This window comes from Amia ocellicauda, unplaced genomic scaffold, assembly GCF_036373705.1.
Source record: "Amia ocellicauda isolate fAmiCal2 unplaced genomic scaffold, fAmiCal2.hap1 HAP1_SCAFFOLD_38, whole genome shotgun sequence".
In the NCBI taxonomy this organism is placed as follows: Eukaryota; Metazoa; Chordata; class Actinopteri; order Amiiformes; family Amiidae; genus Amia; species Amia ocellicauda.
The window spans coordinates 1,058,191-1,083,969 of NW_027102952.1; the positions used below are offsets into that span (position 1 = coordinate 1,058,191).

Here is a 25,779-nt window from a genome sequence, read left to right on the forward strand (position 1 = left end):
AATGGTTGTGAGAACCTGAACCTGAACACAGGGCTGATGGAAATTTAGAAGTACAGTAATCAATCCTTTGTTTTGCTTTTTACACTAAGCCAGGTGAGGAACACTGCAGTTGACATTTTACTGTAGTTTTGTTCGTTTTTGTAGCTAATTATTGTTGCATGGATTCAAAGAAGCCTATGGTGTGATTTGATTGTATTGCATCAATACATTTCAGATTTTGTTCAATGATTCCACTGTGTTTGTAGTATTCTCTCTACTAGTCCTTTTACAGTGATGTATTTATGTGTAGTACCATAATGAAACATGTATCACATATTTTGTACTACAATATTTAATGATTGTACGAACAACTACACAGTGAAACTATCGGTATCTTCTGTGTTACTATGTTACTATGGTATTTCATGATAAATGAGTTATTTGAACCAACAAGTCTGCAAGTGCTAGGTTTCTTTAAAGATATGAATGCACAATGCAATGTTTTGAACATTGGACAGCCTGTGTTACAAGTGATGACCGTTTTGAGTTTTGTGTCTAGAGTTTTGAAAAATGACATCAAGGTTCTGAAATTAGTGACAAAGTGATTGTAAAAAACTGTATATTCATCCTATTTAATGTGCTCTTTTAAAATGTACTTTTCTTTTTTATGTTGCCATTTCTGTTCTACCAATGTTTCAGTTGTTAGCCAAAGATTGACAGAGTACATCTCATACACACAGGCCAGACAGCAAAGATTTCTTTTTGAAATTCAATTACAAATGCTTCATGAACTCATCAATACGATTAGAGCTCCTGAAAGCAATATAACTAACTCACTCTACAGCATCTCATTAGCAGTGAAAAGAAACCAAGAAAGTTGGGACAGTCGACTGTTTACCACTATGTAACATCACCTTTTCTTTTAATAACACTTATTAAGCACTTGGGCACTGAAGACACCACTTGGTTAAGTTTAGCAAGCGGGATTTTCCCCCATTCATCCATTATGCATTTCCTCAGCTGCGCAACTGCACAGGGCCTTCGTTGTCTTAATTTGCACTTCATAGTGCGCCACACATTCTCAATTCGGAGACAGGTCAGGACTGCAGGCAGGCCATGCTAGCACCCGCACTCTCTGCCTACGCAACCATGCGCTTGTAATCTTGGCAGAATGTGGTTTGGCGTTATCCTGCTGAAAAATGCAGGTACGTCCCTGGAAAAGACGATGTCTGGATGGCAGCATATGTTGCTCCAAAATGTGTACATCTCTTTCTGCAAAAATGGTGCCCTCACAGATGTGCGAGTTACATGACAGACACTCATACACACTGTCACACCCATACACACACAAACACACACTTTCACAGACAGACACACGCACACACACACACACTTTCACAGACAGACAGACAGACAGACACACTTTCACACACAATCACTTTCACAGACAGACACACACACACACTTTCACACAGAGACAGACACACACACACTTACATACATACATACATACATACATACAGTGAGGGAAAAAAGTATTTGATCCCCTGCTGATTTTGTACATTTGCCCACTGACAAAGAAATGATCAGTCTATAATTTTAATGGTAGGTGTATTTTAGCAGTGAGAGACAGAATAACAACAAGAAAATCCAGAAAAACGCATTTCAAAAAAGTTATAAATTGATTTGCATGTTAATGAGGGAAATAAGTATTTGATCCCCTATCAATCAGCAAGATTTCTGGCTCCCAGGTGTCTTTCATACAGGTAACGAGCTGAGATTAGGAGCACTCTCTTAAAGGGAGTGCTCCTAATCTCAGCTCGTTACCTGTATAAAAGACACCTGTCCACAGAAGCAATCAATCAATCAGATTCCAAACTCTCCACCATGGCCAAAGAGCTGTCCAAGGATGTCAGGGACAAGATTGTAGACCTACACAAGGCTGGAATGGGCTACAAGACCATCACCAAGCAGCTTGGTGAGAGGGTGACAACAGTTGGTGCGATTATTCGCAAATGGAAGAAACACAAAATAACTGTCAGTCTCCCTCAGTCTGGGGCTCCATGCAAGATCTCACCTCGTGGAGTTTCAATGATCATGAGAACGGTGAGGAATCAGCCCAGAACTACATGGGAGGATCTTGTTAATGATCTCAAGGTAGCTGGGACCATAGTCACCAAGAAAACAATTGGTAACACACTATGCCGTGAAGGACTGAAATCCTGCAGCGCCCGCAAGGTCCCCCTGCTCAAGAAAGCACATGTACAGACCCGTCTGAAGTTTGCCAATGAACATCTGAATGATTCAGAGGAGAACTGGGTGAAAGTGGTCTCAGATGAGACCAAAATCAAGCTCTTTGCCATCAACTCAACTCGCCGTGTTTGGAGGAGGAGGAATGACCCCAAGAACACCATTCCCACCATCAAACATGGAGGTGGAAACATTATGCTTTGGGGCTGTTTTTCTGCTAAGGGGACAGGACAACTGCACCGCATCAAAGGGACGATGGACGGGGCCATGTACCGTCAAATCATGGGTGAGAACCTCCTTCCCTAAGCCAGGGCATTGAAAATGGGTCAAATACTTATTTCCCTCATTAACATGCAAATCAATTTATAACTTTTTTGAAATGCATTTTTCTGGATTTTCTTGTTGTTATTCTGTCTCTCACTGCTAAAATACACCTACCATTAAAATTATAGACTGATCATTTCTTTGTCAGTGGGCAAACGTACAAAATCAGCAGGGGATCAATTACTTTTTTCCCCCACTGTACATACATATATATGGAAAAGAAACATTACAAGTATAAATCACAATAAGATGTAATAAGGTACAGATAAACAAAGTGTAATAAAATGTGATCTGTTTGAAAATGCAGGGACGTCACTGGAAAAGATGATGTCTGGATGGCAGCATATGTTGCTCCAAAATGTGTACATCTCTTCTGCAAAAATGGTGCCCTCACAGATGTGCGAGTTACATGACAGACAGACAGACAGACACTCGCACACACTGTCACACCCACACACACACTTTCACAGAGAGACATATACACACACACACACACACACACACACACACTTTCACACAGAGACAGGCACACACACGTACAGACACACACACTAACTTTCACACAGAGACAGACACACACACACACACACACACACACATACATACATACATATGGAAAAGAAACAATACTTTTATAAATCACAATAAGATGTAATAAAGTACAGAAAAACTAAATGTAAGAATGTGATCTTTAATACACACAAATATGTATGGCTGGTCGGATGCGTCTTGGACTCGGGTTCCTCTTCATTACGTATAACGCTTTTGCCTTTTGCTAAAGCTTTCCGTGGAGGGGATCGTGGGTGAGTTTGTACCATTCTTGGGGGGCTCTGCCTTGTTGGGGCGGAGCTGTGATCCAGGTGAACAGCAGATCGGGCATAGGTGGGCATGTGGGCAGAGGAGTAGGAAGGCCGGTCAAGCAAATAAGCTTGCTAAGGTACGCAGCAGCAGCAAGCAGCCCCCCCATCCAGCCAGCCAGCCAGTCTGGCTGGCAGTGACTGAGTGGTTGACAGACGGCAAGCAACGGAATGTACGTGCTCTGTGATGTCATAGCAGTCAGCTGAGAGAGGCTCGTGATGTCATCGCTGAGCTGGCTGGCTGGCTGGCTCTGTGTGTGTGTGTGTCTGTGTCTGTCTGTTTTTCTGTTTGTCAGTCTGTCTGTCTGTCTCTCTCTCTCTCTCTCTCTCTCTCTCTCTCTCTCTCTCCCTCTCAATTCAATTCATTTGTATTGTCAAAGCAATTGGACATACATACATACATACATACATATATGTAGCGTAAGGTACACTTATACATTTCAATTAAAGAAGTGAATTCATAGTATCACCTTATCACGAATCCTGGAGTCTTGTAGAACTCAATTTCTGTAATAATTGGACGCAGACACCAATTCCAAAGATATAAATTGTCAAATTTATTTAAAAACAAAGACTAAATGTAGCACTACACTAATTATACAAAAGGGAAAAACTAATTAAAATTCAACTCTAGATCAACAAATCAAAGACAAATCACTTCCGTGACCAAATCAAAGACCATGGGATCCCATAGGATAACACACAAATCGTTAAACAAAAAAGGTTATAAACACATTGACTACAATACCGGTTAGTAATTCTAGGAATCACTAAGAAACAGTTGAAAGTGCTAAATTGCAGTTTCAGAAGATGAAAAAAAACTGTAACTGATGGGATATGTAGTACTTTATACTCGAGTGGTCTATGCGATTACACCCTATTGGTGTTATTAAGAACGCCAAGTACCAGAATGCAGAGCGGGACTGTTTTTTGTGCCGTGACTTGTCGGGGGAAAAAGGCGCAGAAAAAACGGACGAGAAGGTGAAGGTAGTATGGCGGTGATGCACGCGTTGGTGAAGTGGGAAAGCGGGGTCGACAAAGACTCTTACAGCGTGATTCCCACTGCTTGCTTTCGCAATTTTGATTTATTCAGCATTGCTGATGATGACGAAGAGACGACTCGAAACTTCAGAGCAGAGTGGAGAGACACGAACAAACCTCCAAAAGGTGGATGGCCTGTCCATGAAGCGCAGATCATTATGACTGGTAACAATGTTTATTTAAAAAAAAAACATTAAAGTCTTTACATGCTATTTGATATATACAATCACAGTATATTTGAAATGAATGTTTAAGTTATTAATGTGTTGTACTTCTAACATACTCTTATAACATGGTAGGTGGTGGTGAGGGTGCTAAAACTCGTCATACTTGACTGGCATTTGTAAGAACGATTTATTGTGTGTTGTGCTTTACAATAAAATCCCCCAAATCACAAAATAAATTAAACCAGATATAATTTAACTTCAGTTTTGATTCAGTGTTGGCTGTTCATCTTAATTTGTATGGTCAAAGCACAGTATTTTTATGACAAATAAATATAATCCCCAAATATCTGTGGACATAATGCAGGGTTTTATTTATTTTATTTTTATTTTAGGAAAAGAAGGCGAACTAAGAAGAAAACTTAATGACCTAACAAAAATGCCCTGTCCTAAAATGAAGAGAGTACCTAAACCAAACAAAAAACTTCAAATTTCAGATGATAGTGACCTTGATGAACCACAGTTACCGGTGAGATAATTACTGCAAATATTAAATAAATGTATTGCAGGATTGTTTTTTTTTAATCATTTTCATATATATATATATATATATATATATATATATATATATATATATATATATATTAAACTCTTTTCCTCTCTGAATACAGCACAAAATAAGAAAGAAAACCGATGGAGCTTCAAGAATTAGATCCCGTCATATTCTACAGACATTTAAAGAGTCCAGTGAAGTTGAGCTACAGCAAAAAGTTAAGCAGCTCGAAAAGGAAAACACAAGACTTAAAAATGAAAACCAATGTCTTCGAAACCGTATGGTTGATGGTAAGTTTTTTTATTTATAGCAAATAATTCCTTACCTTGATAAATGTTATTCTTCAGTAATTTAGATTCCAGAGTAATGTATTATAGTTGATCATACTGAAGTAATCTAGAACCACAATACACTGTGCACTGTCTAATAGTTTAATAATACTGATTATTAAATAAAGTTTTTCAACATAACTTCATAATCCTACATTAATGACTATATGCATTACATTAGACCTGGTAATTCTTGTATTTTATCTTTTTTATTTTTTTCGTAGCTAATGTTAATGACCCACAAAAAGGTCAGTTTCCCAATAACATAGAGCAAGTCTCTCAAGTATAATTGCAGGCATTGATGGTTTTGTTTTCACTTTGTATTAAATATATTACTAGAAATGATTATCATTTAATACTAAGGTTTTTTTCTCCAGAGATTCCAGACCTTTTGGACAATCTGAAAAAAATTGTAACAAAAGCCACATTTATCAGCAATGAAGACAAAAGTGTGTCACCATCAAGTGGTTCTGACAGCCCCACAGCAAATTGTTCTGAATCTGACAAAGAATCACCAAAACAGGTATAACACTCTTGGTCTACAATATTACAAAGACAAGGTAAAAATATATATATTGAAAACAAATATTGGTTGTAAACAATCTAATGATGCTACAGTATCAGTTATATTCATAGTTAAAGTTGATAATAAGAATGTAATTGAATTATGGGTGTCACAGATTCACTGACTTTATTATGTCTGTAAATTAATAAACTTAGAATTGAGACATACTGTGGTCTTTAATAACACATTTCTGTAACAAAATCACAGCCTTACTGATAATGTATTCCACTTAACATAATATAAGAATAGTTTGGGGATAAACTTGTTTTTTATTTACCATTGTCTTTTAGGTGGAAATATTCCCAGGCACTGGAGTTTACATTGACAAACTGTCCTGGATCCTTGCAGAGAGGTGCAGCACGAATACGTCATATGCAAGAACCCTGACGGTTGCTGTCTTTGACTTTCCAACATTACTAAAGAGCAATCTTCGTGGTGGTGGCAGCAAGAGAGATCCAACTTCGGAGACATTAAGATCCTCATTGATGTTATTGAGGATCATATACAGCTGCCTTCGGAAGGACACGACGTGTTTCAGTTGCGGGGCTTTGCAGCCCAGCGGGACCCTCTTAATGCCGGACATCAGCTGCCCGAGCCGGTGCGGATGAACGGAGGGACGTTAGACAGCGTTACCTTCCGGGCAGGAGCAGCGAGCGGCAACACCGGGGTGAAAGTGTCGTCTAACACTGTGCCATTAGCCACTAGCTGATTGAGCAGATCAGTGGTTTTTAAGAAGATAACAATGGCAGCAGACTTGATATTTTCACACCCTGCTACCTCCCCAACCGCTAACACACACTGCTCTAGGGGGCAGAACTGCACCGGAGCGATCTTGACTCCATGGCGTCGGGTCAGTTTTTCAAAAGACGCATTCAGGGGGTCCGACCCCCCGACCCGGGAAGAACTACCGGTACTCCCCCCTCCCCTCCCCTGTTCCCCCACAATAAGAAAAGCACTGAAAACAGAAGACAAAATAAACAAACTGAAAAAAGTAAAGCAACAAAAAAACGCAGCCAAAGGACAGAGCTCTCAGCAGCACTCCCGCTCACTGCAGACCCCTCCCACACACTCCCAGCTGAGAGAGAGAGAGAGAGAGAGAGAGAGAGAGTTAGTGTCTGTCTCTCTCTCTCTCTCTGTAGATGCATCATAGGGAACATATGTAACAATCTCTCTTTTTGTTTACCAAAAATGAGAATGAACGTATTTCAAGTGGGTGTTGCCTTGGTTGGAAACGTTTTAAGATTATTTATGAAGTGTAAAGTGGATTTGTCTCAGTTCTCCGTAGTTTTCAATGTATGTGCCATTCAGTAGCGTTCATGTTACAGATGTGCCCTATGCAGTGGTAGGGTCAATAAAATGTCAGTAAAACTTTATTTTAGCAATTATGGAGGGGAAGAACTGCAAATAGCGGGTCCCCACTAATTATCTAACTTACCAACAACGTTTCAAATTAGGTCTTGCGAAGCTGCCAAATAATGCTGTATAATCGTATGTGTCTTCATACACCGGCTGCTATAGTCTGATAGCTTTGATTATATATATATATATTTTCTCGTGAACCACAAATGCTATTTGCTTGATTTTTACAGAGTATGTTATAAATACCATTCTTATGAAGCCTGACAAATTGTATGCTGTAATTATGAATATTTTCAAATCATTTGTTTGTTTTTCCTAACATGTTACAAATGTTCCCTATGTGAAAGATGCATTATATCTTAATAACGTCTAAACAATTACAGATATACAGATTATTATTTTCGGTAAAGTTATAACACATTGCTATTAACTATGTGTGTCAGTAAAAGTTTAAATTTCTTAAAGGATTTTTATTGATCTTGCAAAATAAGTGTTTAGGGAACATTTGTAACATAGAGGTGGGTTAGCCACCGGCTACGGGCAGCGGCTCCGGCTCCAGCACCGTCACCATGTCGCTGGAAAAGCGCTAAGTGAGCTCACAGTGAGCTCAGTGTAATGTCTGCTCTGGTGAGCTCACAGTGTGACCTAGTCGTGAGTTCACGTCTTCACTGGGTAGTCCTTGACAACTTAATTGACTCAAATCTTGGGCTTAATTGGTCAAAATGACCATTGGTTGAAGGTACTCAGGGACTGATGTGTAGAGAGACTTATTAAACCTGCAGGATTGTGGTTTTCCCAGATCAGAATAAACCAGATCACCACAAAGGAACATGGTAGGTGCTATTGCAACACAGATTACACAAATACATTGAAATCCAAGTTTGCAGTGGTCCTTGGGCCATTGGGTGGTGATCCAGATCACTTCAGCAGGAATTTTGCAGTGGTCTGGACTACAACTCTCTCTCTCTCTCTCTCTCTCTCAATTCAGTGCATTTGAATTGTCAAAGCAATTGGACATGCATACATACATACATACATATACACTCACCTAAAGGATTATTAGGAACACCTGTTCAATTTCTCATTAATGCAATTATCTAACCAACCAATCACATGGCAGTTGCTTCAATGCATTTAGGGGTGTGGTCCTGGTCAAGACAATCTCCTGAACTCCAAACTGAATGTCTGAATGGGAATGAAAGGTGATTTAAGCAATTTTGAGCGTGGCATGGTTGTTGGTGCCAGACGGGCCGGTCTGAGTATTTCACAATCTGCACAGTTACTGGGATTTTCACGCACAACCATTTCTAGGGTTTACAAAGAATGGTGTGAAAAGGGAAAAACATCCAGTATGCGGCAGTCCTGTGGGCGAAAATGCCTTGTTGATGCTAGAGCTCAGAGGAGAATGGGCCGACTCGATTCAAGCTGATAGAAGAGCAACTTTGACTGAAATAACCACTCGTTACAACCGAGGTATGCAGCAAAGCATTTGTGATGCCACAACACGTACAGCCTTGAGGCGGATGGGCTACAACAGCAGAAGACCCCACTGGGTACCACTCATCTCCACTACAAATAGGAAAAAGAGGCTACAATTTGCACAAGCTCACCAAAATTGGACAGTTGAAGACTGGAAAAATGTTGCCTGGTCTGATGAGTCTCGATTTCAGAGTCAGAATTTGGCGTAAACAGAATGAGAACATGGATCCATCATGCCTTGTTACCACTGTGCAGGCTGGTGGTGGTGGATGTAATGGTGTGGGGGATGTTTTCTTGACACACTTTAGGCCCCTTAGTGCCAATTGGGCATCGTTTAAATGCCACGGCCCGTTGTTTCTTACCATGTCCATCCCTTTATGACCACCATGTACCCATCCTCTGATGGCTACTTCCAGCAGGATAATGTACCATGTCACAAAGGTCGAATCATTTCAAATTGGTTTCTTGAACATGACAATGAGTTCACTGTACTAAACTGGCCCCCACAGTCACCAGATCTCAACCCAATAGAGCATCTTTGGGATGTGGTGTGTAGCGTTATGTTGGGTGTATTTGGATAAGAGTATTTGGGCTCTGAGCTGAAGCACGGATCTAAAGAAGACCTCTCCCCCCCAAAGTTATCAGATTTCCTTAGCTCATCAGCTTGGAACTGGTTTGCATCAAAGTGACAGTTTTGGGGAGGATGGCACCGAGAATAGGCCAAATAGTTTGTTATTCTGCTATGAGATGTCTGGAGAAAGGGGCCTGTGGGTGATAAAAACTCTTTGAAGTGGATGAGAGCCGAAATCCCGACATAGAGCTACGAACCCAGGCCAACCGGCATTTCCAAAAGATGGCATGGATTGACATCAGTCATAAATCCAAAGTCACAAAAGATTAAGTCTGTTTTAGTTACTTGTGATAAATTGTTGATATCCTAAGCGTTGGCATTAGAGTCATTAGGTGATTAATCGAGTACTGTTCTGTTGGGTTGTTACTGAATAGCCAAAACAATGATTACCCAAATGTCCCCATGTGAAGCATTGATTGTTAAGGTACCAGGAACAGAGATTCCTGAATTCCTTGGACGCCTAGGCAGTTTGGACTTTGAAGTAGAGTCGCGTCGAACTCAGTTGGTAAACGACACTACGACGCAACTCGAAAAAGAGTCGATAGAGGTGATGAAAGTTATGGCTAGCTTAGCACTTGCGAGCTCAAGGGTAGTGAACTGGATCATAAGCAAGTTTGAAAAACTGAAAAAGCTAGGAGAAAAGTATGCTAAAGCGAAAGAAGAAAGAGCCAAACGGCATGGAATGGTTTTAGAATTTGAAGGAAAGCTAGATACTTGTGGAAAACAAGTCATTGTGTTGAATGCTGAAAAAGAGGACTTAATTGAACAGAGAGAGCAATTAGGAAATGATTTAAGACAATGTCAAGTTGAATTGGAAACAACTCTGATCCAAGTAAAAGGTCTGCAAAATGACAGATGTAAAGCGGTTGAAAATGAAAGGATAGTTTTGAAGGACCGGGATGTTTTGGAAATGCGTCTTTGCAAAACAGTCAGGAAGAAAGATTTGGGCACTGTAAAAATGGAGATACTCGAAGGCGAGGTCATACATTTAAAAAGGGACAGTGAAGAAATGAGGAGAGTAAATCAGGTGCTTAGGGGAGAACTCAAATCAACTGAAGTTGAAAATGAGCGTCTCAAGCAACAAATAGGGGCCCTGAAAGCTGCCTCTTGGTGGGCTGCAAAGCTGACACCTGACAGCATAAAGGAACAGCCGGAACCGGCCAATGCACGGAGTCGCACACCGTCTCCACATTTAGGCCCCGGGTTGCCTCGTCCTGATCGTACCCCTCCCTGTAGTCTTTCTCCACCCAGGGTAAGAAGCTCGTCGCACAGACGAACTTCCTCTCCCGAGAGTCCAGACCGAAAGGTTAACATGCGCCAGTTGAGAGAACTGGCTAAAGATTGTGAAACCTTTAACCCAGCAGACAAGGAAGGAAATGTGGAAGCGTATATTAAGGACATTAAGTATGCTTTGAGTTTCTATCCTGAGGCTACGGAGAAGGAAAAGGTTCTCCTAATCCGCAAAACTACCTCTCGCCAAGTCCATTCTTGGATGGAGAGGCAAGGGTCCATGGTCTGCGATAGGTTTCAACGCTTGTGCAGAGCATTAGTTAGGGACTATTCCAGGTTCATTGATCCAGTGGCAGCAGTGACTGCCGCACACCAGATCAAACAGGGTAAGCATGAGTCCCCCCGTGATTACTATGAAAAGCTTAGGAAAACCTATTTTGCGGGTCAAGATCGACCCGGGGCCGAGGAAGAGGTGAGCTTTAAAGGGTTGTTTGTTGCTAATTTGTTCCCAACGATTAAGGAAATGATCATATTACATGCAGACGCAACGTATATGAACATAGCTGAAATTCAAAAAAATGGCACAGAAAGCTTGGGAAAGCAAGTACAATAGCACTTCTGATCGTAAAGATTCAAGCACCCAAGTACTGGCAAGGCGCTCTGAGAGCCCTATTTCTCCACTGGAGTTAGAGGGGACAGAGATTCAAAGAAGGAAAGAACCTCCCAAGGATGGAATCCAAGACACCCAGGCTTACAATAAAAAAAAGAAATCTGCTCCTAGCCTAGGTGGGTTAACTCAGTCTCTGAGCAATGTTGCAGTTTCTGAGCTACTGCTACGCTTAGCTCTGCTCCCTTTGCCCCCTCTTCCCAAACTGGAAGTTAGTAGCCAGGGTAAAGGGCCGGACTCGCCACCTAAGGAATGACTAGCTCTGGAACCACCCCCTGTCCCCGCCTCTGTGTTTTTGATTGGATGTGAGGAACAGCAGGGGGGTTTCTCTGACACATCAGCCCACTGGGACCTCCCAGTGGGGGAAGTTGCCTGCAGGCAAGCTGAACCTTTGGTGATGTTACTGGGTGATCTGACACAGAGAGGCAGAGCCAAGCAAGTTTACATAGAAGTGACCATTGAGAATGTGTGGGAGTGAGGAGCCTTGTTGGACACTGGGGCTGAAATTTGTTTAATGTCTGCCACCACAATGGGCAACCTGAAACAAATTATGGAAACCTCAGACCAACGACTGAAAGTGGAAGCTTGTAGTGTGAACATTACAAGTTACACAGAGACTAAGGCACAGCTCACTCAAAAGGCATTGTTAGAGTTCACCTTTGGGAAGATTAAGTTGGTTCATCCAGTTTATATTTCCAAATTTGAAACAGAGAAGTTGATCATTGGTCAGGACCTATTGAACAGGTTGTGGGCTCAAGTTGAATCACCAAAGCCTGTGGAATTGAATGACAGATATGATACAGCCACCAAGGTACAACTTCCCAATGAGACCATTTTTTGTGCATGTCCCTAAAGGGGGCACCGGCTTACCATGTAAGCCAACCATTCGAACCCAGGTCCCTACCAACTATTATAGACATAGTGAAGGTCAGGTGCCTGAATAACACCTGAATTCCCAGTCACCTCCCTCTGTTAATCAACTTCCACCTATTGGTTACCGTCAGTAACCATACTCAATACTGAGTAATACCAATTGTTTTTTTGTTTTAATGTACTTGTGTTATAATATGTAACCTGTATATGTGCTAGTATAGGATTGTCAATTTGATTGGAATACATTCTGCTTAAATAATGAACTATTAGTTTGTTTTCTTTGATTTCTCGGGGTCATGAATGGTGAAGTCCACTGTTGAATTCTGTTACATAACTTTGAGATAAATGCTTAACGTCTTATTTTGTCTTGAAGGGGATAACGCCCTAGTCGACCTCAGTCCCATTCAAGAAAGGGGGTATGTAGCGTTATGTTGGGTGTATTTGGATAAGAGTATTTGGGCTCTGAGCTGAAGCACGGATCTAAAGAAGACCTCTCCCCCCCAAAGTTATCAGATTTCCTTAGCTCATCAGCTTGGAACTGGTTTGCATCAAAGTGACAGTTTTGGGGAGGATGGCACCGAGAAGAGTCCAAATAGTTTGTTATTCTGCTATGAGATGTCTGGAGAAAGGGGCCTGTAGGTGATAAAAACTCTTTGAAGTGGATGAGAGCCGAAATCCCGACATAGAGCTACGAACCCAGGCCAACCGGCATTTCCAAAAGATGGCATGGATTGACATCAGTCATAAATCAAGCCCCCCTCCAATAGGACACTGGGGGCTGAAACCGAAATCCAATCTCAAGAACTCAGGAACCAATCACCTATTGATCTGATAGACTATAAAGGACAAACACGGCCTTTCTTTCTCTCTCTCTCTCACCTGAACCAGTAACTCGCTGCCACAGCTCAACCTGTAGCTCTGTTGCCCGAACCGGAACCAGAAACCAACCAAGTCTTTGCCGGCAACAGAAGAGTTAAACTGGGAGAAGGAGATTGAGCCGTACAAAGAATTCTTTTAAAGGACTTTATTAAATAAAGAACTTTACAGACTGCGCTGCCCGCCTGTGCCCACCTGATCAGTGGAGTTTTACAGCTGGACAAATGACTAAGTCGACTGAATACGAAAGTGTCAGTCATTTAAATAGCTATTTGAGTTTTAAGAAACTTGACCCTTGGAACAAACAGGGCCCTGCTTTCCTCAAAGACTTTGTCTTCAAGTAACTACGGGGGAAACCTGCTTACAAAGAAGATTTTGTGCACAACCTTGGAGCCTTCAAACCAGTGGAAAATCTGTTTGGAAACGACTCTACTTTCGCGAAACCCCAACTTCCAGGTGCATCGACTGAGTGGAAGTTCTTGGACAAAGCCGAACTGGACTGCCTTTGTTCCAAACCACACGGACCTTGTGCCGTGTGCTGTTATCTGAGCCCGAAGCCAGAGAGGCCTCTCTGCGACGAAGTTCAGATAAGTTTAACAGTTTGGAGTTCATGATTCATGACATTTGAGAAATCAATTAGAAATGTTAATCTGTGATTCATAACTCTAGAATGTGTAATATCATTTAGTTTTCTTAAATATAAATGTGTGTTGCATTAAACTGTTTTGTTGATAATTTTAGAAATAAAATCTGTCAACGCCGAGAAATATCTTCTCATTCCTGTTTAACTGTTTAGTCTGAAATTGACACAAGTTAATAGACACCAGATTATAGGTGGCCCTGCCTATCCTTAATCATTGAATAATAATCAGTTAAGGGAAATTGTGGTAACAAGTAATGATAGGGTCTTTCTCTCCACCTAAACGTTAATGAGACTGATATATATATAACGAGAAGTTACCTGACATAAATACTAACCTGCGTAGTTATTTAATGTCTGACTAATAATACTAACAAGAGACTCACCTTCATCTTACTAACTGGTATTGTAGTCAATGTGTTTATAACCTCTTTTGTTTAACGATTTGTGTTATCATATGCGATCCCATGGTCTTTGATTTGGTCACGGAAGTGATTTGTCTTTGATTTGTTGATATAGAGTTGAATTTTAATTAGTTTTTCCCTTTTGTATAATTAGTGTAGTGCTACATTTAGTCTTTGTTTTGAATAAATTTGACAATTTATATCTTTGGAATTGGTGTCTGTGTCCAATTATTACAGAAATTGAGTTCTACAAGATTCCAGGATTCGTGATAAGGTGATACTATAAATTCACTTCTTTAATTGAAATTTATAAGTGTACCTTACGCTACAGGTGGAACGGGAGCTTCGTGCCCTGGATGTGCATCCCACAAATCTCCATCAACTGCAAGATGCTATCCTATCAATATGGGCCAACATTTCTAAAGAATGCTTTCAGCACCTTGTTGAATCAATGCCACGTAGAATTAAGGCAGTTCTGAAGGCGAAAGGGGGTCAAACACAGTATTAGTATGGTGTTCCTAATAATCCTTTAGGTGAGTGTATATGGAAAAGGAACAATATGTGTACATCTCTGCATATGGTGCCCTAACAGATGTGCAAGTTACATGACAGACAGACACTCACACACACTTTCAAAGACAGACAGACAGACAGACACTCACACACACTTTCACACACTCACTTTCACAGACAGACAGACACAGACACAGACACACTCACTTTCACACAGAGACAGGCACATTTTCACACAGAGACAGACACACAAACACACACAAACAGACACAGACACATACTTTGACAGACAGACAGACAGACAGACACATGCATATTATGGGTCTTTGTTGGGTAGTGAAATGGGTAGCATCAGTCGCAGTGTGGGTAATGTCAGGGAGCCAATCATAGTTATTTGCATATCGTGGCGCAAAGCATTCTGGGAAAAGCAACTAAACACGTTTAGTCATGTATTTGTCCATAGTTTACACATGAGATGAACGAGACAGTATGACGTATTGAGCACCTAGGATTCCTCATGTGTATGTGAGGGGCAGAGGAACCGGATCCCAAGTGTGCGTCCCAGGTGCTATAGGTTTCAAAGCATGCAGGGGAATAGGCACCCCACCCTGACACGTATATAAGATTGGATAGGGAGATATAAATAGCAATGGGGAGACTCTTGTACTAGGTGTGGCTCTATCCATATAGTGGGGCCAGCAGCCACTTAGCAGGTGCAGCAATAGAAGCTCAGCCTGGGGAGACTGGATTTAGCATTTCCTCTCCATTTTGATAACTATCCAAAATCATTTCTGCAAAATACTTCTATGATACCTATGTATGTTTTTTACTTGTACTATATTATACTATCAAGTATCAGTGTATACATACAATGTGACCTGTTACATTAATACAGAGGCCACGGAAGGCCAGATCAGTAATAGCCACTGTCCCCTGATATTACACTTTTTTACAATCACTTTGGCACTCATTTCAGAACCTTGATGTCATTTTTCAAAACTCTAGACACTAAACTCACACCCGATGATCAAAATGCACATTTTTCAAAACTCTAACACTTTTTTACAATTGCTTGGATACAATACACATCAACCTCAGATCATTTGTTCATTGAACTAAAATGACACAACTTAACATCAAAGTATTACCATTTCAAAATGCAATTCACACATTACATCTGAGATCACTGTCTATTCATTTCATTACAAAGATCTAACTATCAATTGATACAGCTGCTCAAAATGATAAGTGACTGTTGCATTACTCTTAATGCATAGTTTTATGGAAACTGACAAACAGTATTCCATGTTTCGATCATGAAAGTTTCAGGATAATGAGATCCATTGACACCAATAACCGAGGAGCATGGTTTCTTAGGGTTACCATAGACTTGACTGTGTCTTCTTGTTTGTGAAGGAACAGGACTGTGTTTTCCTGTCTGGGTTCCCGCAGGCTTAAGTGGGTTTGACCTACTATTAGAAAAAAAAAAAAAAAGGAGCGCTAATTAATTGTTCAATATCTGATACGCCGGTGATAATATAAAATAACGTGTTTATAGTTTATAGAAGTTTATAGTGTTTATGGTAAATGAAGAAAAGTCATTAAGTTATATACAAGTTCTATAAATGCAAACATTGAAAAGCATGTTTGTTGTTATTCCTATATAGGATTTAGTATTATTTGTGTTTTCTTGTTTTTTGCTATGTTTTCTCCCCTGTCGTTTATTGTTATTTTGCGGGCTTGCACGCCTTGGTTGTTGTGTACAAAACGATACATAGAAAATGGGAAAACGTGTTACTGTGTGGGAACAGCTCTAGTAAGACGGGCGACCCGCCACTTAAAGGTACACATGTAAGGTACATGTATGATAACTATGGAGTGAAGCGGTGCGTTTGACTGGACAATAGGTGACAGAAAATTAAGGTTTCCAGAAGATGGGACTTTTGATTCAGATAGACTTGAGCACCTAAAAACGGTTTTGCAAAATAGGAATACAAAGCATTAAGAAATGAGAAACCAAAGCTAGCTATCTTAAAACATTTGTTAGAGAAAAGAAAGAAAAGACAACAGGCATAATTCAATCTGAATGCCCCGAAGACAAATTAAAAATATATATATATGTTTTTCAGTATAAATGACAGTCCTCAAGATACTGAAGGAAAATTACTAGATAAGTAATAAATAAGGGTAGTTTGAGACACTGCAGGTCAATATAACATGCCAACCAAAACCATGGTATCTGAATTTACTATGGATATAAATTAATATGTGTCTCTTTGTATGTTTGTACGTTTTCAGTTTGCGCAAGGTAAATGTCCATATTTTGACTTTTTCATGTACTGTATAGTCCAGAATATGACTAAGAGAGTCATAAGTCACAAATAGTTACAGAATGATAGCTAAAAAACGCCAGTTAAATATGTTGTAATAACAGACCTACAAGAAAGTCAGCATTTAACTGTACACAGAATGCTATTGCAAACAGAAATAATAATACAAAATTAAGTTATTTAAATAGGTCTTACGAATACAGAAGTTAAAAGTAACATGTTAGAAATGGAATTAGAGCCAAATTTAGAAATAGGAATCCGAGGCAACCACAAACATTCGGTGAAGGTTTCTTACATATTGATAAATAGATAACCAGATACTCCAGGAAATTAACGATGTGCTCATTTGGAAGCTATGAGTTCCACAATGAAGAGTTTTTAAATCCCTAGTAATAGATCCCTAAATACAATGTGTAGGTAAGAAATTAACTATTGATCAGTTCAATCTGGATTCGGGAACAGTTCTTCTGAACCTGTACTGGTGTAGATTGGACTTCAATAGGAGGAAGTGACACAATAAAGACATGAGCCACGCAGGAGGACAGTCTTAGTGCCCACGCAGGTTCTTAGTTGGGGAAATCATTGACTGGACACATTTTTTGAAAATGTGCTTTCCTGAAGTACCTGGACATCATTATTCAGATCAATGAAAAGGCTTATTTTCCAAAGATTAAATACATTCATTAACTACAATAATGTAGTGAAATGTATATAAATAGTAATAATACAAATCGATCAAATATAACTTGCATTTTCTTGTAAGAAATTACGAATAGGAGAAAGAACAGCTGTTGGGATGCAGTGCGATGTTATCCAAAATTGAAAGCGGTTGAGAAAGGAGAGTTTGTTCTGTGTGAGACAAATGTACTGCCACGAGAGACTCTGATGGTGATTGACTGGAATATGAGGGAAAATAATGAAGTTACTACAGGTATAACTAAAGGTGTAACATAACTAATTTAATGAAACATAGTCATGGCAAGTTATAAAACTGTTTGGAAATAGTCCTTTCACAAACAGAAATACCCTATCAATTAGGAAGAGGGGGGCAGGGGGCAAGGGCCGTATGTGCTCCTCTGCTCCCCCTGTTCGCCTGAGCAGACAAGCAGCCTGAGATGAGAGAGAGAGAGAGAGAGAGAGAGAGAGAGAGAGAGAGAGAGAAGTCAGAGACAAGGCAGAGACTGTAAGTACGTGTAAGGGTTCATAACTTATTACAAACAGAGCAAGAGTGTAATGAATGGTAATTTACACTGCTTGTATTAATAATGATAATAATATTGATGTTGATACAGACGAATACGTCACATACTAGATGACAACCGCATAAAACTAATAATAATGAAAATAGGAATAATAGGAGTATGGAAATAATTTCAAATTATGGTTTATTGGTAAAAAATGAATTGAGAAACAAAGATTAATAACTGCCATCATTTACCCAACTACTATTAACTATGGTGTTGAAGGAGCTGCTGTAATAGTTATTGTAATGGTCTCAGGTATTTAAGTTAGATAAAAGGACAAAGATAAGCACATTGTTTTGAAACTTTGACAACTCCACACAAAAAGAGTATCTACACTAGGAAGTAAAGCTGATTCAATAAACACAGGAGATATGATGCTGCTGACGACAGCTGAGTGCTGTACTGAAATAATTTGATAAATGAGATAAATTGGAATCAAGATTATTATTATTTTGAATTGTCCCTTTACTAGAAACCTTATAGATTGTGCGAATGTCAACTAATGTGATAGAGATGCCTTTTATAAGGACGATCTCTGATGTTGTGTGAACCACACATTGTGTCTTCAGACTGATTTATTCCACATGGCAGATATGCATATTATGAATCGTGTCCTGAAGGAACCGATGTCTGACCCATATGGAGAAGATGCTGGTGTTCTTGTTGAGACACAGTAGGCCAAGGGCGCGGCTTTAAAGACAGCCTCACAGCAACTTGAACAGACCAATGCTGAGGTCCACTACGCTGAAGTGATGCTTGACTCAGTGGAGAAATAAGTTAAAATACTATAATTAAAGGTTTTCCAGATTATAGGAATCTACAATATATTGTGAAACTGCTCAGATGACGTCCGCAGTAGCACATATTCTTCTATTGATAGTTTAATTTATAATGTACTATTAGTGGAGATGTCACATTATTCAAATGAATAGAATGACAGCCATGAAGTCAGAATCAATCCATTGCCCTTCACTTAAGATTTGTACAATGTATAATGTTTATAAATCAAAACGCAACAAATATATGTACAATACAGTTTACAAACTGAATTTGTAAAAAAGAATGTTTTGCTGACTTTTGTATTCTCTTTGAAGCAACAAAATGTATGTGTTATGTATGTCGTAACTAGGGTTTGACTTTTATGACCTGGGGCTGGATGAAATTTAATTTGAGATGCACTGTAAAAGCTCCAGGAAATTGCAACTGGCCACTGCACCTTCCATAAGAGAGCTCAAACATTTGCTAATGCATTGGTTGCCTCACAGGCACTCTTTCCCTGGTTTGCCCATGTGGCGCATGGTGTTGGCCACACGGGCAAAGGGGGGATGTGTGCATCAGTCTTTTAAATTGGTTTGCCCCAGGTTTTATAGTAACAGCTTAGCAATATTGTAGAACTTGCCACATTTGTCAAGCTCATAATCCTGCAATATGCAAATAGATTGTGTTCAAGAGCTTAAATGTTGTGGATATGAATATATACTTGTAATAATATATAGGTGTTCTAAATGGGTTGAAGCCTATCCCGTAGGAAGGCTGAAGTAGTAAAAGTAGCAAAAATACAGTTAAGGGATGTTATATGTAGATTTCGCATTCCAGGGAAATTTCCAGTGATAGGAACACTCACTTCACTGGGACAATAGTGCAGGAACTATGCAAAGCCCTGCGAGGTAAACAACATTTTCACTGCCCCATCAGGCTCAGTCAGCTGGAGCAGTGGAGAAACAAAATGGGATATTAAAGAATAAGCTGTCTAATATATGCAAACAAACAGGACTCAAACGTCCAGATCCCCTTCCTATAGTCCTAATGACAATGAAATCGTCAGCAAATTGAGAAAAACAGGTCTTTCTCCGTGTGAGATTATTATGGGATGACTTATGAGACTCTCCATCACTCCTCCATTGTCTGTAAGGGAAATGGACATCCACTTGATGGATGATGCTATGTTGTCTTTTTGTATGGGACTAACACGTGCTTTCGAAGCTGTCCATTCACAGATGAAAGCCGCCCAGACTGAACCATCCCAGCAGGTTTACCACCCCTTCCAGCAAGATGACTGTGTATATCAAAGCACACAAGAGAAAGTCCTCCCAACAGCCCAGGTGGACAGGGCCCTACCAGGTGCTCCTGACCACCCACACAGCTGTGAAGTGCCTAGGAACGACGACATGGATCCACTCCTCACACTGCAAACTTGCCAATCGAGGCGATCAGCACAACCCTGGTGGAGAACAGAGGGATAAAGGAATTGTTCTTCCACATCAGATTTGACATTACTGCATGTATGCAGGCCCTTGTAATTGCTTTTCCAATACTGCCAACTGGTTATTGATGATTGATTTCACATTGTGGTACGAGTATCGAGTGAAATGCGTGCTATCCACCTCAACAACACAGCGATAACATGGAGCCGGCAGGTGATCCAGGTCACAATAGAGGTCAAGCAGTGGGAGGAGGAAGACGTGGTGGTCAAAGGTGTAGCGTAAGGTACACTTATAAAATTCAATTAAAGAAGTGAATTTATAGTATCACCTTATCACGAATCCTGGAATCTTGTAGAACTCATTTTCTGTAATAATTGGATGCAGACACCAATTCCAAAGATATAAATTGTCAAATTTATTCAAAAACAAAGACTAAATGTAGCACTACACTAATTATACAAAAGGGAAAAACTAATTAAAATTCAACTCTAGATCAACAAATCAAAGACAAATCACTTCCGTGACCAAATCAAAGACCATGGGATCGCATATGATAACACACAAATCATTAAACAAAAAAGGTTATAAACACATTGACTACAATACCGGTTAGTAAGACGAAGGTGAGTCTCTCGTTAGTATTATTAGTCAGACATTAAATAACTACGCAGGTTAGTATTTATGTCAGGTAACTTCTCGTTATATATATATCAGTCTCATTTACGTTTAGGTGCCGAGAAAGATCCTATTTGTTACCACAATTTCCCTTAACTGATTATTATTCAATGATTAAGGATAGGCAGGGCCACCAATAATCTAATGTCTATTAACTTGTGTCAATTTCAGACTAAACAGTTAAACAGGAATGAGAAGATATTTCTCGGCGTTGACAGATTTTATTTCTAAAATTATCAACAAAACAGTTTAATGCAACTCACATTTATATTTAAGAAAACTAAATGATATTACACATTCTAGAGTTATGAATCACAGATTAACATTTCTAATTGATTTCTCAAATGTCATGAATCACAAACTCCAAACTGTTAAACTTATGTGAACTTCGTCGCAGAGAGGCCTCTCTGGCTTCGGGCTCAGATAACAGCACACGGCACGAGGTCCGTGTGGTTTGGAACAAAGGCAGTCCGGTTCGGCTTTGTCCAAGAACTTCCACTCAGTCGATGCACCTGGAAGTTGGGGTTTCGCGAATGTAGAGTCTTTTCCAAACAGATTTTCCATTGGTTTGAAGGCTCAAAGGTTGTGCACAAAATCTTCTTTGTAAGCATTGTTCCACCGTAGTTACTTGAAGACGAAGTCTTTGAGGAAAGCAGGGCCCTGTTTGTTCCAAGGGTCAAGTTTCTTAAGACTCAAATAGCTATTTAAGTGACTGACACTTTCGTATTCAGTCGACTTAGTCAATTGTCCAGCTGTAAAACTCCACTGATCAGGTGGGTCTGTGAAGTTATTTATTTAATAAAGTCCTTTAAAATAATTCTTCGCTCAATCTCCTTCTCCCAGTTTAACTCTTCTGTTGCCGGCAAAGACTTGGTTGGTTTCTGATTCCGGTTCTGGCAACAGAGCTACAGGTTGAGCTGTGGCAGCGAGTTTCTGGTTCAGGTGAGAGAGAGAGAGAGAGAAAGACTGTCCGCTGTTCCTTATAGTCTGTCAGATCAGTAGGTGATTGGTCCCTGAGTTCTTGAGATTGGATTTCGGTTTCAGCCCCCAGTGTCCTATTGGAGGGAGGCTTTATTTATGACTGATGTCAATCCATGCCATCTTTTGGAAATGCCGGTTGGCCTGGGTTCGTAGCTCTATGTCGGGATTTCGGCTCTCATCCACTTCAAAGAGTTTTTATCACCTACAGGCCCCTTTCTCCAGACATCTCATAGCAGAATTCCAAACTATTTGGCCTCTTCTCGGTGCCATCCTCCCCAAAACTGTCACTTTGATGCAAACCAGTTCCAAGCTGATGAGCTAAGGAAATCTGATAACTTTGGGGGGGGAGAGGTCTTCTTTAGATCAGTGCTTCAGCTCAGAGCCCAAATGCTCTTATCCAAATACACCCAACATAACGCTACATATGTATGTATGTATGTATATATGTGTAGAAGGAAAATTAGAAATTATTTTCTTACACCTGTTTTTCTCTCTTGTATACTTAAGAAAGATACGGTCAAGCTAGAAGGTCAGCCCAGACGATAGTTTGATTTCTGTTTGTTATTTACGATGAGAACCTTGGAGACATTGTCAAACGGTATGACCTACGTGCCTGTTCCCTAAAACCATGTGTTGACCTATGAACTCTGTTCTATAATGATATATGTTCTGCTTAGTTAGCCTTTAAGATAACATTGTAATGACTTTCTAGCATGTATGGATGTATGTATGTATGTATATATATATATATATATATATATATATATATATATATATATATATATATATATGTATGTATGTATGTCCAATTGCTTTGACAATACAAATGAATTGAATTGAGAGGAAGAGAGAGAGAGAGAGAGAGAGAAAGAGAGAGAGAGAGAGACAGACAGACAGACAGACAGACAGACAGCTCAGTGATGACATCACGAGCCTCTCTCAGCTGACTGCTATGACATCACAGAGCACGTACATTCCATTGCTTGTCGTCTGTCAACCACTCAGTCACTGCTAGCCAGACTGTCCCTAAGACAAAGTGTACAATACTTCAATTATATCTCCTCCAGACAGATAAAGAGTATTAAGAGCTACGATGAAGTTACCCAGGAGACGTAAAAAGCTTGCATCACCTGGTATTTCCTGGAGGTCACCCATCCAAGTACTAACCAGGCCCTGGCCCGTTTAGTTTCCAAGGTCTGACGAGATCGGGCACGTTCAGGACGGTGTGGCCGCAAGCCGAGATGCCTGGCTGCATGATGTCTCTTAAAGGCTGGCGGGTATTGACGGAATTTCCAGCAAAAAATAAAAAATAAAAAAATAAAAAAATGGAGGGAAAAATAACAGTGCAGGAAAGGGTGTTGAAAGTAGCCGGGAACGTGTACAATTCTTCAATTATATCTCCTCCAGACAGAAAGAGAGTATTAAGAGCTACGATGAAGTTACCCAGGAGACGTAAAAAGCTTGCAGCACCTGGTATTTCTAGGAGATCTCCCATCCAAGTACTGACCAGGCCAAGCCCCGTTTAGCTTCCGAGATCTGACGAGACGGGGTGGGTCCAGGACGGTGTAGCCGCAAGCCGAGAGGCCTGGCTGCATGATGTCTCTTAAAGGCTGACGGGTGTTGACGGAACTTCCAGCAAATAAAAAAAGAAAAATGGAGGGAAAAATATCAGTTCAGCAAAGGGTGTTGAAAGTAGCCGGGTACGTGTACATTTCTTCAATTATATCTCCTCCAGACAGAAAGAGAGTATTAAGATCTACGATGATGTTACCCAGGAGACGTATAAAGCTTGCAGTACCTGGTATTTCCAGGAGGTCACCCATCCAAGTACTGACCAGGCCCTGCCCTGTTTAGCTTCCGAGATCTGATGAGATCGGTCGTGTTCAGGACGGCATGGCCGCAAGCCGAGAGGCCTGGCAGCATGATGTCTCTTAAAGGCGGGCGGGTTTTGACGGACCTTCCAGCAAAAAAAAAAAGAAAAAAGAAAAATGGAGGGAAAAATATCAGTGCAGCAAAGGGTGTTGAAAGTTGCCGGGTACGTGTACATTTCTTCAATTGTATCTTCTCCTGACAGAAAGAGAGTATTAAGAGCTACGATGAAGTTACCCAGGAGACGTAAAAAGCTTGCAGTACCTAGTTTTTCCAGGAGGTCACCAATCCAAATACAGACCAGGTCCTGCCATGTTTTGCTTCCTAGATCTGACAAGATCGGGCGCGTTCAGGACGGTGTGGCCGCAAGCCAAAAAGCCTGGCTGCATGATGTCTCTTAAAGGCTGGAGGGTATTGACGGAACTTCCGGCAAAAAAAAAAGAAAAAAGAAAAATGGAGGGAAAAATATCAGTGCAGCAAAGGGTGTTGAAAGTAGCCGGGTACGGGTACAATTCTTCAATTATATCTCCTCCAGACTGAAAGAGAGTATTACGAGCTACGATGAAGTTACCCAAGAGACGTAAAAAGCTTGCAGAACCAGGTATTTCCAGGAGGTCCCACATTCAAGTAATGACCAGGCCCTGGCCCGTTTAGTTTCCAAGGTCTGACGAGATCGGGCGCGTTCAGGACGGTGTGGCCGCAAGCCAAGAGGCCTGGCTGCATGATGTCTCTAAATGGCTGGAGGGTATTGACAGAACTTCCAGCAAAAAAAAATGAAAAAAGAAAAATGTAGGGAAAAATATCAGTGCAGCAAAGGGTGTTAAAAGTAGCCGGGTACGTGTACAATACTTCAATTATATCTCCTCCAGACAGAAAGAGAGTATAAAGAGCTACGATGAAGTTACCCAGGAGACGTAAAAGCTTGCAGCACCAGGTTTTTCTAGGAGGTCTCACATTCAAGTACTGACCAGGTCCTGCCCCGTTTAGCTTCCGAGATCTGATGAGTTCGGGCGCGTTCAGGACAATGTGTCCGCATGCCAAGAGGCCTGGCTGCATGATGTCTCTTAAAGGCTGGAGGGTATTGACGGAACTTCCAGCAAAATAAAAAAGAAAAAAGAAAAATGGAGGGAAAAATACCACTGCAGCAAAGGGTGTTGAAAGTAGTCGGGTACGTGTACAATTCTTCAATTATATCTCCTCCAGACAGAAAAAGAGAATGAAGAGCTATGATAAAGTTACCCAGGAGACGTAAAAAGCTTGCAGCACCAGGTATTTCCACGAGTTCTCACATTCAAGTACTGACCAGGCCCTGCCCCGTTTAGCTTCCGAGATCTGATGAGATCGGGCACATTCAGGACAATGTGTCCGCATGCCAAGAGGCCTGGCTGCATGATGTCTCTTAAAGGCTGGAGGATATTGACGGAACTTCCAGCTAAATAATGAAGAAAAAAGAAAAATGGAGGGAAAAATATCAGTGCAGCAAAGGGTGTTGAAAGTAACCGGGTACGTGTACAATACTTCAATTATATCTCCTCCAGACTGAAAGAGAGTATCAAGAGCTACGATAAAGTTACCCAGCAGACGTAAAAAGCTGGCAGCACCTGGTATTTCCAGGAGTTCTCCCATCCAAGTACTGACCAGGTCCTGCCCCGTTTCGTTTCCGAGATCTGACGAGATCAAGCGCGTTCAGGTCTGTGTGTCCGCAAGCCGAGATGCCTGGTTGCATGATGTCTCTTAAAGGC

The 25,779-nt window shown here is 40.6% G+C and overlaps 2 non-coding genes and 6 pseudogenes across 2 annotated transcripts; 1 reads left to right on the forward strand and 7 right to left on the reverse strand.

The window, feature by feature from the left end:
- The first annotated feature begins 3,284 nt into the window (after positions 1 to 3,284).
- Positions 3,285 to 3,399, forward strand: LOC136733975 (U5 spliceosomal RNA). Its single transcript, XR_010810355.1, has one exon. It is a non-coding gene; the product is annotated as a U5 spliceosomal RNA (small nuclear RNA).
- Positions 3,400 to 23,286: 19,887 nt separating this feature from the next.
- On the reverse strand, positions 23,287 to 23,405 carry LOC136734235 (uncharacterized; annotated as a pseudogene).
- A 221-nt stretch (positions 23,406 to 23,626) lies between these two features.
- On the reverse strand, positions 23,627 to 23,745 carry LOC136733866 (uncharacterized; annotated as a pseudogene).
- A 209-nt stretch (positions 23,746 to 23,954) lies between these two features.
- Positions 23,955 to 24,073, reverse strand: LOC136733969 (5S ribosomal RNA). Its single transcript, XR_010810349.1, has one exon. It is a non-coding gene; the product is annotated as a 5S ribosomal RNA (ribosomal RNA).
- A 216-nt stretch (positions 24,074 to 24,289) lies between these two features.
- On the reverse strand, positions 24,290 to 24,408 carry LOC136733952 (uncharacterized; annotated as a pseudogene).
- Positions 24,409 to 24,623: 215 nt separating this feature from the next.
- Positions 24,624 to 24,742, reverse strand: LOC136733933 (uncharacterized; annotated as a pseudogene).
- A 214-nt stretch (positions 24,743 to 24,956) lies between these two features.
- On the reverse strand, positions 24,957 to 25,075 carry LOC136733921 (uncharacterized; annotated as a pseudogene).
- Positions 25,076 to 25,291: 216 nt separating this feature from the next.
- On the reverse strand, positions 25,292 to 25,410 carry LOC136734383 (uncharacterized; annotated as a pseudogene).
- Positions 25,411 to 25,779: the final 369 nt, after the last annotated feature.